The sequence below is a fragment of the Triticum dicoccoides genome, chromosome 3A (genome assembly GCF_002162155.2).
Source record: "Triticum dicoccoides isolate Atlit2015 ecotype Zavitan chromosome 3A, WEW_v2.0, whole genome shotgun sequence".
NCBI lineage: Eukaryota > Viridiplantae > Streptophyta > Magnoliopsida > Poales > Poaceae > Triticum > Triticum dicoccoides.
Window position 1 is genome coordinate 693871305 of NC_041384.1, and position 11965 is coordinate 693883269.

Sequence of the window (11965 nt, forward strand, 5' to 3'; positions counted from 1 at the left end):
CAATTAACCTTTTGATGAACAAGTGCGTCCCTAGAGGGCTTTGGTGTTCTCCTTCATGTAGGAGCTTCCTTCGTGCAGACCAGATAGCCCAAAGGGTAACAACAAGTTGTGTGAGCCGTGCACACGATAATGATTTGAACATGGAGAACAACCGGTTTCTTTCTATTGGCTCGGCCATCGCTAGAATATGATGCAGCAAGTCGTCTTCGGTTAGCGACCAAACACACCTGGTATACGTGCACTGAATGAGGAAATGCAACCAAGAGTCTTACGCCCCGCCAATTTGACAAGTGTTGATAGGCTGTTGGAATTGACTGATGCTCCAGATGCAAGAGGAAGACCTTCAACTTTGACGGGAGTCCACCCGCGAAAGTTTAGTCCACGATTTCTGTTCTCTAACTGGATCAGACAAGCCCCCGTGCCCTTTGAGCCATGCTTCCGTCTGTATTTTTTGTCGTAACAAGCATACAAATAAGCTGATTTGACGGAGAAAACACCTCTCTTTTCACGGCTCCATGCCCAGAATCCCTCTTGATGTACAGTACTCAAAGGTATATTTAGGATTGTTTCTGCTTTGATTGGCAGAAAAGTTTGAGGAATCTTGGTTTTATTCCTTGATGATGTTGTTTCATCTATAAGCTCGGAAACAAAGTGTTGGCTTTCGTGTGCAAGCGCATAGAAGAATTCCTTGCTGGAAGCCAAATTTGTTCCTATATACCAATAGTTTTCCCATCACCTCCCCTTTTGATTAGGCCTTGTGACAATACATCTCTACCCTTGATAATGGAACGCCATATCTGGGATGGATTACTGGCAAGCTGTGCATGCAGAATATCTTTAGTTGGGTAGTACCTTGAAAATCTTGGCACTCAAAGAGTCCAGGTGTTGTAGAAGCCGCCAAGCCTATCTTGCAAGGAGGGAGGGAGGGAGGGAGATAGATAGATAGATAGATAGAGAGATTAAAAAGTTCTAGTATATCTCTAATTCCAAGACCCCAAAGGTGTTTAGGTCTGTCATCACTAGTAGAAAACAGGGCTTTGGTCACGGGGCAATATTCACATTAGTCCCGGTTCAGTCACGAACCGGGAGCATTGGTCCCGGTTCGTGCGGCTAAGGCATTAGTCCCAGTTTGAGCGAACCGAGACTAAAGGGTGCGATGCCCTTTAGTCCCGGTTTGTGTCTCAAACCAGGACTAAAGGTCCCATTTTCGAACTCTACCCCCAGTGGATCGCCTTTTTTGTTTGAAAAAATCAAAAAAAATGATAAAAACTTCAAAAAATAAAATCCTTCGAGAGGTAGTCATATTACTACATCTACTAGTTAGAAAAATTTAAAAACTTAAATTTGGACATGTTTTGCAAAAAATATAGGGAAAATGTAAAACGGCTATAACTTTTGCATACGATGTCGGAAAAAAACGTATAATATATCAAAATGTTCAGAACGAAAATCCTCAAATTCTAAAAGGAAAAAAAAGTTATGCTCAAATTTCAGTTTTTTTGTATTTTCGTTAAATCTGGTCAAACTATGGTCAAACTACTTATTCAAGAAGTATTAGTGTTATTAAATAATTATTCAAGAATATTAGTGTTACTAAATAATTATTTCAGTTTTTTTGAATTTTTGTCAAATCTGGTCAAATTGTGGTCTAACAATGGTCAAACTATTTATTCAAGAAATATTAGTGTTACTAAATAATTGTTTCGGTTTTTTTAATTTTGGTCAAATCTGGTCAAACTATTTATTCAAGAAATATTAGTGTTACTAAATAATTATTGTTTTGTACAATAATAGTTTCAAACTCAAACAGTGAAATGTGTGACTTCATGCTCAAGCTAAACTCCCGAGGGCTAATAGGATTGGCATCTTACTATTGTTAGGAAAACAACAAGTGCAGACTTGGAAATGAAGGAGAATAGAACCCGAAAGTTAAGCGTGCTCGGGCTGGAGTAGTGAGAGGGATGGGTGACCGGTCGGGAAGTTAGATGATTTGGAATGATGAGGGGTGATTAGAGATTAGAGGTTAAATTGAGAAGTGATGAGGGGTGGGTGATTAGAGATTAAATTATAAAATAATTCAGAAATTTAAAAATCAAGAAAAAAATTCAAATTTTTTTTACCTTTAGTCCCGGTTGATGTGACAAAAAGCCCTTACCAACCGGGACAGAAGACCCTTTTTCTACTAGTGCATCATGTCCCAAGATACCCATGAAGTGTTCGTTTCATCATTTTGTTGCCCCAATAGAATTTCCATAAAAGAGAATTGGTGTCAAGGCATAGTCCCCTAGGAAGTTTAAATCAACCCATGGAATATACTAGGATGGGCCGATCCACCTATATAATAAGGACTTCTTTACCTCCAGCTAGCAAGATTTTCTCCATTCATCCACAGACTATATTCGAAACCCTCTCTTTTAGAAACTTGACAACACCATTTTTTTGATCTTCCCACATCGGAGGGCATACCTTGATATTTCTCTAAAAAAGTTACATTTGCTACATTGACAATACCTTTAACCTCCTCTTGCAAAATTGGCGGGCATCCTTTACTAAAGAAAATATATCATTTAGAATGATTTACCCTTTGTCCAGCGGCCCAGCCATAAGTATCCAGCAAAGAAGATACCTCTCTCGCCCCTTCTACTCCCGAAGGGCCATTTCTCTGGGATCCTTTCCCTCTGGAAGGGGGAATTCAAAGCCATTGGCATCACCAATACTCCGTTCATCATGGGGATGATCATGAAGACCATCATCATCAACAACACCATCATCACCGTCATCCATCTCCAACCCTAGTTTTCAATCTATGGACTATTACCTTAGATCCTTTGCTGAAAGCACTTTTTGGTGTTAATTGATAGCTATAGTTGATGCTTAGAAGTTTTATCGGTGAAAGTTTTATATGTTTAGATTGTTAATCATGGCAAAGTGAATTGGAGAGAGGCGTGGTAGGAGTGATTAACAAAAAACTACCAGTTTAGGGGTTTGCGTCCCACAGAACTACCACTTTTTTAAAAGTGACCGAAAACTACCAAAAAAATGTACAAACGTGACTAAAAACTACCAGGTTGACTGAATGGTGGTTTTGACCGTTTTAACCGCGATTCTGACGTGAGTGGCCCACGTGCCAGGCTGGCAGCCCGAGTGATTGACAACGGCGCGCACGCGGGGCCGTTAGAGCCGCTCGTCGGTCGCACCTGGTCGGGACCAGGTCATAACCTGGCCGACCGGGCCGCTCGTCCCCACCAGCTCTCTCACTCTCCCCCGAGCTCCTAGCCCTAGCCGTCGGCAGCCATGGCGGCTGTGGATGCAAACTCCAGCGGCGATTCAGGCATACCTCCTGGCGGCAGCGCGGCGCAGCAGCCTTCTCAGTCTGAATCTAATCCTTTCGCTGGCGGCGCGCAGCAGAGGTTGGATTGGTCGGCGCCGGCACGACCACCGTCGACGACAAGAAGCAGAGCTCAAGGTTAGATTAGTTATGGTCATCTTGGAAATTGTTAGTATTGTGCATACTTTGTTGTGTAAGAATCTGAAAAAAGCAGTTTGACAGAAACTCAATATTGTGCCTACTTAGGTTCAGTAATCATGTATTCAATTAATAAAGGTATTTCATTTTATAATTTTCAGAATTGATGACCCATAGTGGTCAATTTGGTTCCATTTCAATGCCAGAGAATCTGTGGTTCGAAATTTATACCAGTCAGACATATCATATTTGAGAATGCTTTCTCTTATTGGGAGTGAGGGCTTTGTGGCTGATGATTATATGTACTATGTATTTGATGAGGAGAAAGGATTAGAAGGTTTAGATAAAATATGTTGTGAAGATGATGTGCAGCAGATGTTGGCACACTCTCATAATGAAAAGTTTCTGAACATAAGAGTAGTGGGAGCTCTTGAGGAATGTAATGCAAATGAGAATAGAGATAATTATTTTGCTGAACATTGCATTAACACTCAACAAAGTTGCACTAAGGTGGTGGATATAAGCATGGACAGAAAGGAAGAGCTGAAGAAAAGCATGGTGCAGAGAGAGGCTGACCTTAACCATTTTGAAGGTGATACTGATGTGTCTGAATTTGTTTTTGATGATGAAGCTGCAAATTCGGGTTCAGATGGGAACAATGTGGATTTTCAGTCAGAGTATTCCTCTGAAGATGAAGCTGCAAAACAAGATACAGCAGTGGTACAGAAACTAAAGGTAGTGAGAAAACCTGGTCCAACTAGTAGATCCCACCATGAGATTGAGAAAACGGAGAAAGTAGATTGGTTCCCTGAAGCAGATGAAAAATGTTTCCCTGGTGACTATGGCATCAGTGATGAAGAAGATGAGCCTGAATGATCCTATAAACTACCAAGTGGTAGGAAGAGAAGGAATAAGAAGTTGAAAGACAGGATATGGAATGATCACAAACTTCAAGGACTAGTAGAACAGTTTTGTAAGGGCTTGTGCTTCACCGTTGTGTATGAGTTCAGAGATGCACTTAGGGATTTTCACATTAGGACTTTGAGAAATTTTCAATACCACAGAAATGCCCCAGATAGGATTATTGTTTGGTGCTCAAAGAGAGCCACCCAGGGATGTGATTTTTATATATGTGCCTCTAAGTTAGCTCATGAAAAAACATTCTGCATCAAGAAGTGTGATATGTTGCACACTTGTGGAGCATGTGCAGAGTCCACAAAGGTTACTACTAAGTGGATGTCAAGGTCAGTGGAGGCAGCATTGAGAGAAGACATTAGATCTCATGTGGATGCATTAATTAAGAAGACCAAGAGTAAGTTTTCAGTGGATGTATCAAGAAGTGTGGCATATAGGGCAAGGAGGAAGGCTGTTGATGTAGTTCAAGGTGACCACAAGCAGCAGTACTTGAGGCTCAGGGATTATCTTCAAGCAGTTCTTGACACAAACCCAGGTAGCAGGTGTATAGTAACAACATTTGAAGATCCAGAGAACCCATCACCTACTCCTAGATTCAAGTATATGTTCTATTGTTTAGCAGCTTCAAAGGAAGGTTTCCTTAATGGTTGCAGACCATTTATAGGTCTTGATGGATGCTTCATCAAGTTAATCACTGGACAACAAATTCTTGCAGCCACAGGAAGGGATGGAAACAACAATATTTATCCTATAGCTTTTGGTGTGGTTGACAAGGAAGATGGTGAAAGTTGGAATTGGTTTTTAACTCAATTGAGATGTTGCATTGGCAGTGGCAACAAATTTGGAACATACACTATCATGTCTGACAGGCAAAAGGTTGGGAAGAATTTCATTGAGCAATTTATGTTATTACTTTTTTCAATTGTATTAATAATTTGTGAATGTGCAGGGCTTGCTTAAGGCAATAAATGAGGTATTCCCTGATTCACCTCAAAGGTATTGCCTTAGGCACATATATGCAAATTTTCAATCTGCTGGATTTAGAGGCCAGGAACTAAAAAAGTGTATTGACAAGGCTAGCTACTCCTACACTAAACATGGGCATGAACTAGGCATGGCAGAGCTGAAAGCACAATTTGAGGATGCTTGGAAATGGCTCAAAAAAATTGAGGTCTCTACTTGGGCTAGGTTTGCTATGGATCATACTTGCAAAACAGATTTAGTTGTGAACAATCTAAGTGAAGTCTTCAACAAGATGATACTGGATGTTAGGGCCAAACCAGTAAGGAGAATGTTTGAAGGGATTAGGACCAAGCAAATGATCAAGAGGCAACAAATTAGGGAGAAGTTACAGATTAGCAGGTGGACAATCACACCAACCTACTCAGAGATTTTAGAAGAGAACAAGCAGTATGCCAAGTATTGTCAGGCTGACAGAGCAGGTCCAACAATTTGGCAAGTTACTAGCAAAGAAAAACAGTATTGTGTGGACATGGAAGGGTATACATGTGACTGCAAGAGATGGAACATGACTGGTGTACCTTGCAGTCATGGCATATCTGTACTGACAAAGCAAAAGCTGCATCCTGAGGACTATGTCAATGACTTTTTCAAGAAGCCACTTTATTTGGAGACATACAAAGAAATTATATACCCTGTTCCTGGTCCAGATTTCTGGCCTCACACAAACACTCCAGACATTGAACCTCCTGTGTTTAAAGAAAAGGCAGGCAGAAAACAGACTGCAAGGAGGAAAGGAGAGTTTGAAGTTCCTGCCCCAAGAGACACCAGTAGGATGGGAACAATTACCTATGAAAATTGTGGGTTGGAAGGACACAAGTATACAAGTTGCAATAAGACTCTTAGGCCTAAACTGCAAATGAGGAAAAACAAACACCAGGTAATTATCAAGCATCAGAGCAATGTTTCCTTTTACATAGTCTAATCTAAGTTAAGTTGGACCTTTAATGTAGGAAAACAGGGCAGTCTATGCACCTGCTCCATCTGCTCCAATACAAACTCCAAGAGCACCAGCCCCTAGTGCAAGAGCACCAGCTGCTGCTGCATCAACACCAGCTCCTGCTGCAAAAAGGGGTAGGCCTACAGGTGGAGGGAGAGGCAAGGAATTCAGTGCACCAAGATCTGTTGCTGCAACTTCAGAGGTTTTGGCTGGTAACAAAAGGAAGAGGTTTGCAAGCAGCAGATTGAGGGGTTATTACTATGCCAGTGGTAACTGACACTATAAAAAGGTAGAACTTCTCTCTTAGAACCTGTTTGAATTAGTTTAGAACCTGTTTCTCTTTGTTTTGAACCTGTCTGTACTTTTCTGCATGAGTATGTCTGAATTTGGGTGAACCTGACCGAACCTTACTGTACTTGTATCAAATTTGTGGTGTACCGTGGGCCTGATGGTGGGCTTCCGTGTTGGACCTAACTAACCCACCAAGCCTGCCACACTGTGTACATAAGAGAGGCTGGATCCCTGCGCCTCATTCCCCTTGACCAAAACCTAGCCGCCACTGATGGATCAACAGTTAGGAGAGGTAGTTGATGAACAAGACGAGGTTGCTAGGGCTGAAAGGAGGGCTGAAAGGAGGGCCAACCGTCAAGCACAGGCACAGGAGCGACGCCAGAGGATTGCTTCCATGATTATGGTGGAATGCAACCAGAATGACGTGAAGCAGTTCAAGGAGGTGTTCCCAGAAGGAACCAACATCAGAGATGAACTAATCATCTGGTGGGCCAGAGATAGGGCTTCTTTCCATCGATTCCAAGCAACAAGGAAGAGATGAACTCAGATCCTGGCTGCAGCAGAAGGAAGACAGGATTGGGATTAGTTCTACGTGGTAGTTTCTGACTAAATTGTGGTGTTTATGAATCTTCTTGTCTTGTGCTCAATATTGCCCTGAATCTTGTTCTTAGTCTTGCTTTGAATCTTGTCTTCTTCTGAACTTTCTGAACTTTATGATTGCAGTGAAGGATGCAGTTCAGGAGATGCACCAACCGTGATGAAGACGATGCAATGTGGCTGCCTGAATCTATGTTAAAGAGAGTACTCATGTTAAAGACTATGCTTATTTTCTGAACTATCTATGTTTGGGTTGTTGGAAAATCTATGATAAAGACTATGCTTATTTTCTAAGAAATGTATCCATGGCACAGTATTTTTAAGTCTGAACTTATGCCTGAATCCATCTATCTGCATTTATCTGAATGTTTCTATATTTGGGCTTTGCTGAAATGTGATTTTTTGGTCACTCTAATTTTTGAAATACTCCACTGTTTGACCATCAACTACTCCACTGTTTGAGCACACAAGTTCCAAGTTGCTGGGTTTCAACAAAGACTTTAATTGCAACACAACTACCACCATTTCTCATCACTTAATCTCAAAAACCTCACTTTCACACTCCACCGCACTTCCTCCACTCCAACATTTAAGTAGCCCAACAGCTCACTCTATCTCTGCTCACTCGACCTCTCTCTCAAAAACCTCACTCCACCTATATCCATGGCTGGTTCTTCCTCTACGCCAGACCCATGGCTGAACCCCTTCCCCACCGGCAAGGGCTGGGTTGCCATGCTTTTTGGGTCGGCTCGCGGCGACGAAGACCTCTTCCTCGACTACATGAAGATTGCCATGAGATACAACAGCGCACAAGGGCTCGTGGATGCATCAGAAGAGGTGAGGAAGAAGGCGACGACTGAGGAGAAGCAGCGCATGGACCAGCGCTATGCAACCCCAGGTAAGGGTATCATGCCCATCGACATGTTGCTGTGGGCAATGAAGGAGGCGGACTCCGGCGATGCTGGGCAGAGGGAACGGTGGGCAGCCCACCGCTATATCCCTCCAGCACAAGCTGCAACTCCAACTACTATGGGCAACGCCAACGAGGACCTGCAGATCATCGCCCCACCAGCACTATTGGCTCGCTGACGTCCTCCTCCCATCATCGTCATCGATGGAGACGAAGAGGAGGTGCCAGAGCTGCCACCTACCACTCAAGTCAAGCAAGAGGTGCGACGGTCAGGTCGCATAGCAGGGCAGGGGCCTAACAATCTGAAACAGTAAGTTTCAGATTCAGTTATTGCCAGATCTATGTGAGATTCAGTTATGTCAGTTTAGTTCTGTCAGTTTATCAGGGTGTTTGCAATCTCAGTGAGATTCAGTTCTGTCAGTTTAAGTGTCTTTGAACAATTTCAGTGTCCATGTCCTATCTATGTAAGACTAAATGCTATCTATGGGAGACTAGATGTCCTCCAAACTTCTCTGAATTTGTCTGAACTTGTGATGAAGCAATTTATGAAGTAAACAGATCTCAGCAAGAACTTATGATACAACACACACAAATAAACTACATCAGACTTAGATAATTTAGTTCTTAACTTAACTTAGCACTAGTTCTCAGCATCAGGATAATATTTGGGCAGTACAGATCAGGGCAAACACCACCCCCACACCAACCAAAATGATCTGAACCCATTACAGTTCTTAGGTAGTTCAAAGGTAGTTCATAAGTAGATCAGGGCATATTTGCACCAGATTGATCATTCCTAGGCCAATTATATATATATAGGCCTCATATATACTTACCATCCAGAGAGCTGCCACTTCACTCCTCCATCACAACTTCCTTTATCTTGTCCAGCTTTTCCTTGCACCCATGACCAACCTTAAGGAGCTCAGCAATGACATTCTCCAGCTTCTTCTTCTCTTCTTTAAGGAGATCTTTCTCCACCTCTAGCTCCTTCATGGCCTTCCTTGTGTTTTGGATTATATCAGCTTGACTCTGAAGGATGCACCTTTGTTCTTTCTTGAGCTTAAGCTTCTCCATTTGAAGCTCAATCTTTGCCTTCTCCTCAAGTTGCTTCTTCATCTCCTTCAGTTCATTGATTGCCTGGCTTGTGCAATCCATGTCATGAGATTTGATTCCATCCTGATAATCAAACAACTTGGACACATCATCCACCAGCTGGCTATACTGATTGGCCAGAGAAGCAAGCTCCTTCTGCAGTTTTGCCACCTCTATCCCATGAGCCTCATTATCCTGGGCTCTACCAAGGTTCTGCTCATGATACATATTCCAGAGCTTGCTTAAGCACCTTTCCAGAATTACAGGCCAGGGGGCATCTACCCACTCCAGAACACCACAGTTCACACCATCCTGAAAATCAATTTAATTTTACAGTGAACAAGCAAATTCAGAATAACAAATCATAAACAATAATGATATAAGCTACACTAGCTAGTTAGTTCTATACTACAAGTACAGTATTCAGACATGTTTCCAGTGCTCTTTACTACAAGTAAAGTATTCAGACATACCAATGTTTTCAGACTTAAGGAAAATTCAGAATAACAGCAACTAAACACTTTGTTTCCACTACATAGCAGAAATTCAAACTAATCAAATCCACACCAACTTGGTCCATTACCTCAGTAGCACATCCTATGAATCTCCTGCCAGTGTCAGTGCCTTCAAATGCCACAAACTTGCCCGCCCTCTGCCTGTGCAGGATGCACCTTCTGTCAGATTCAGTCACAAGCCCACAGAAACTAGGGTCTATCACAGTGTCAGGAGTTTGCTGCAAAAGCAAAAGCATATCTATATCAAGAACAACTCACATATATCAACTTAAATGGAAAAATCTCAAATATCTTCAAACCCTAACCCTAGAACAGAACAGACAGGAGAGGGAGAGGATAGACTGAGATGACTTACAAAGTACTCCATCTGCATGCTGCTGAACTCGCTCATGTACTCGTCATCGTCGTCTGACGTCTCGTTGCTGTTCGGCCACGACGGCATGCCGGAGCGCGAGAAGAAGAAACAGAAGCAGAGGAGAGCAGAGAGGAGTTGAGTGAGCTTGGGGGAGAGTGAGAGAGCTGGTGGGGACGAGCGGCCCGGTCGGCCAGGTTATGACCTGGTCCCGACCATGTGCGACCGACGACCGGCTCTAACGGCCCCGCGCGCGCGCCGTTAGCCGTTAGGCGGGCCGCCAGCCTGGCACGTGGGCCACTCACGTCAGAATCGCGGTTAAAACGGTCAAAACCACCATTCAGTCAACCTGGTAGTTTTTAGTCACGTTTTTACATTTTTTTGGTAGTTTTCGGCCACTTTTAAAAAAGTGGTAGTTCTGTGGGACGCAAACCCCTAAAATGGTAGTTTTTTGTCAATCACTCACGTGGTAGTGATCCACCATGGACACCGGGAGTGGGGGGTGACCATTGCAACATTTTAAAACCAAGTTGCCCGACGGGCAAGAAGGGAGAGGAGGAGCTCATGCAGGTGCTCCACTGCTTTGGAGAAAAAGCATTGAACAAGGCACGTGCAAAGAGGGAAAGGAAGAATAAACGAGTCAGCATGCTTGCGTGGCGATATTTTTGCCAACTCAGCCCCTAATGTGTAGGTCGCACTAGTTAGATTCGTTGTTAATAAAACAAGTAAAACTCTAAATTTGGGGTGAACCAACCTCTGGTTGAGATGGTTAGGTGGACCCTGGTATCCCCAACCCACCAGGGTTCAAATCCTGGTGCTCGCATTTATCTTGGATTTATTTCAGGAATTCTGGCGATATGCTTTTAGTGGGAGGAGACGTTAAACTCTGAATCAGGGCTGTGTTACACACCTGACCTAATGTACTTTTTTTGCGATTTTCTAAAAAAGTCTAGAGTTAAACAATTGCAAGATGAAAAAGTTCCAAGTTGTAGTATAGTCATACCTGCTCACATCCAAAACACATATGTATGCACTATTACTGAAAGCTAATAAAAAGTTGGTAGATTTCTTACCTTGCATCGCTCAAATGTATTAATTCAAATAGGTTTTTTTCTTTCTTCTTGAAATAAAAATATTTTTTTTGAAAAACACAGTACAAACACAGATGCTCACATACGCATACATACAATCATCCATATAAACACATGTACACACATCCTGCCCCTATGAGCACGTCGGAGATATTGAACCGGCACAACAGGTTGAGATTGACGAAGTCCCACTGGCGTCTCATAATTGATAGGAGCATCTCCTTCGACTGAACGAACATAGCCGAAAAGTCTAAAATAATGACAGAAAAAATGCGAACACCAGTGCTCACGTCTTGAACTTGAAGCCTAGTGGGTTGTTTCCAACACTAGGAAACTCAACCTAAAATGTGATCTGAAGGACCCCAATTAACTTGAAAACACTCTACGTCCATATTTAGGACGGTTAGGGCGATTTTATGGCCATATGAGTTATGCTCAGTTTGCAACAGAAAAATGGAAGTGAAAAAGTAGGAGGTACAGAAGAAAGATCTATATACGAAGCACACCCCAAAACTAATACTAACTACACTTATAAGAGAAAAAAGATAACTAGGAGTTATGGGTGGATGCAGATCTGTTTCTTAGTCCCTATAAGATTACAGAAATCTCCCTCTACATATTCTACCAGGGTGGATGCCAATTGACTTTTACTTCCTTCACTACTTGGATGGCTTCATATATCCGAATCCAACTATGGCACATATATTGTCACCCTTAATCAGCGAAGCTAGTGATATTTCTACGGGCTCAATATTAGTTGCAAAAGTACACAT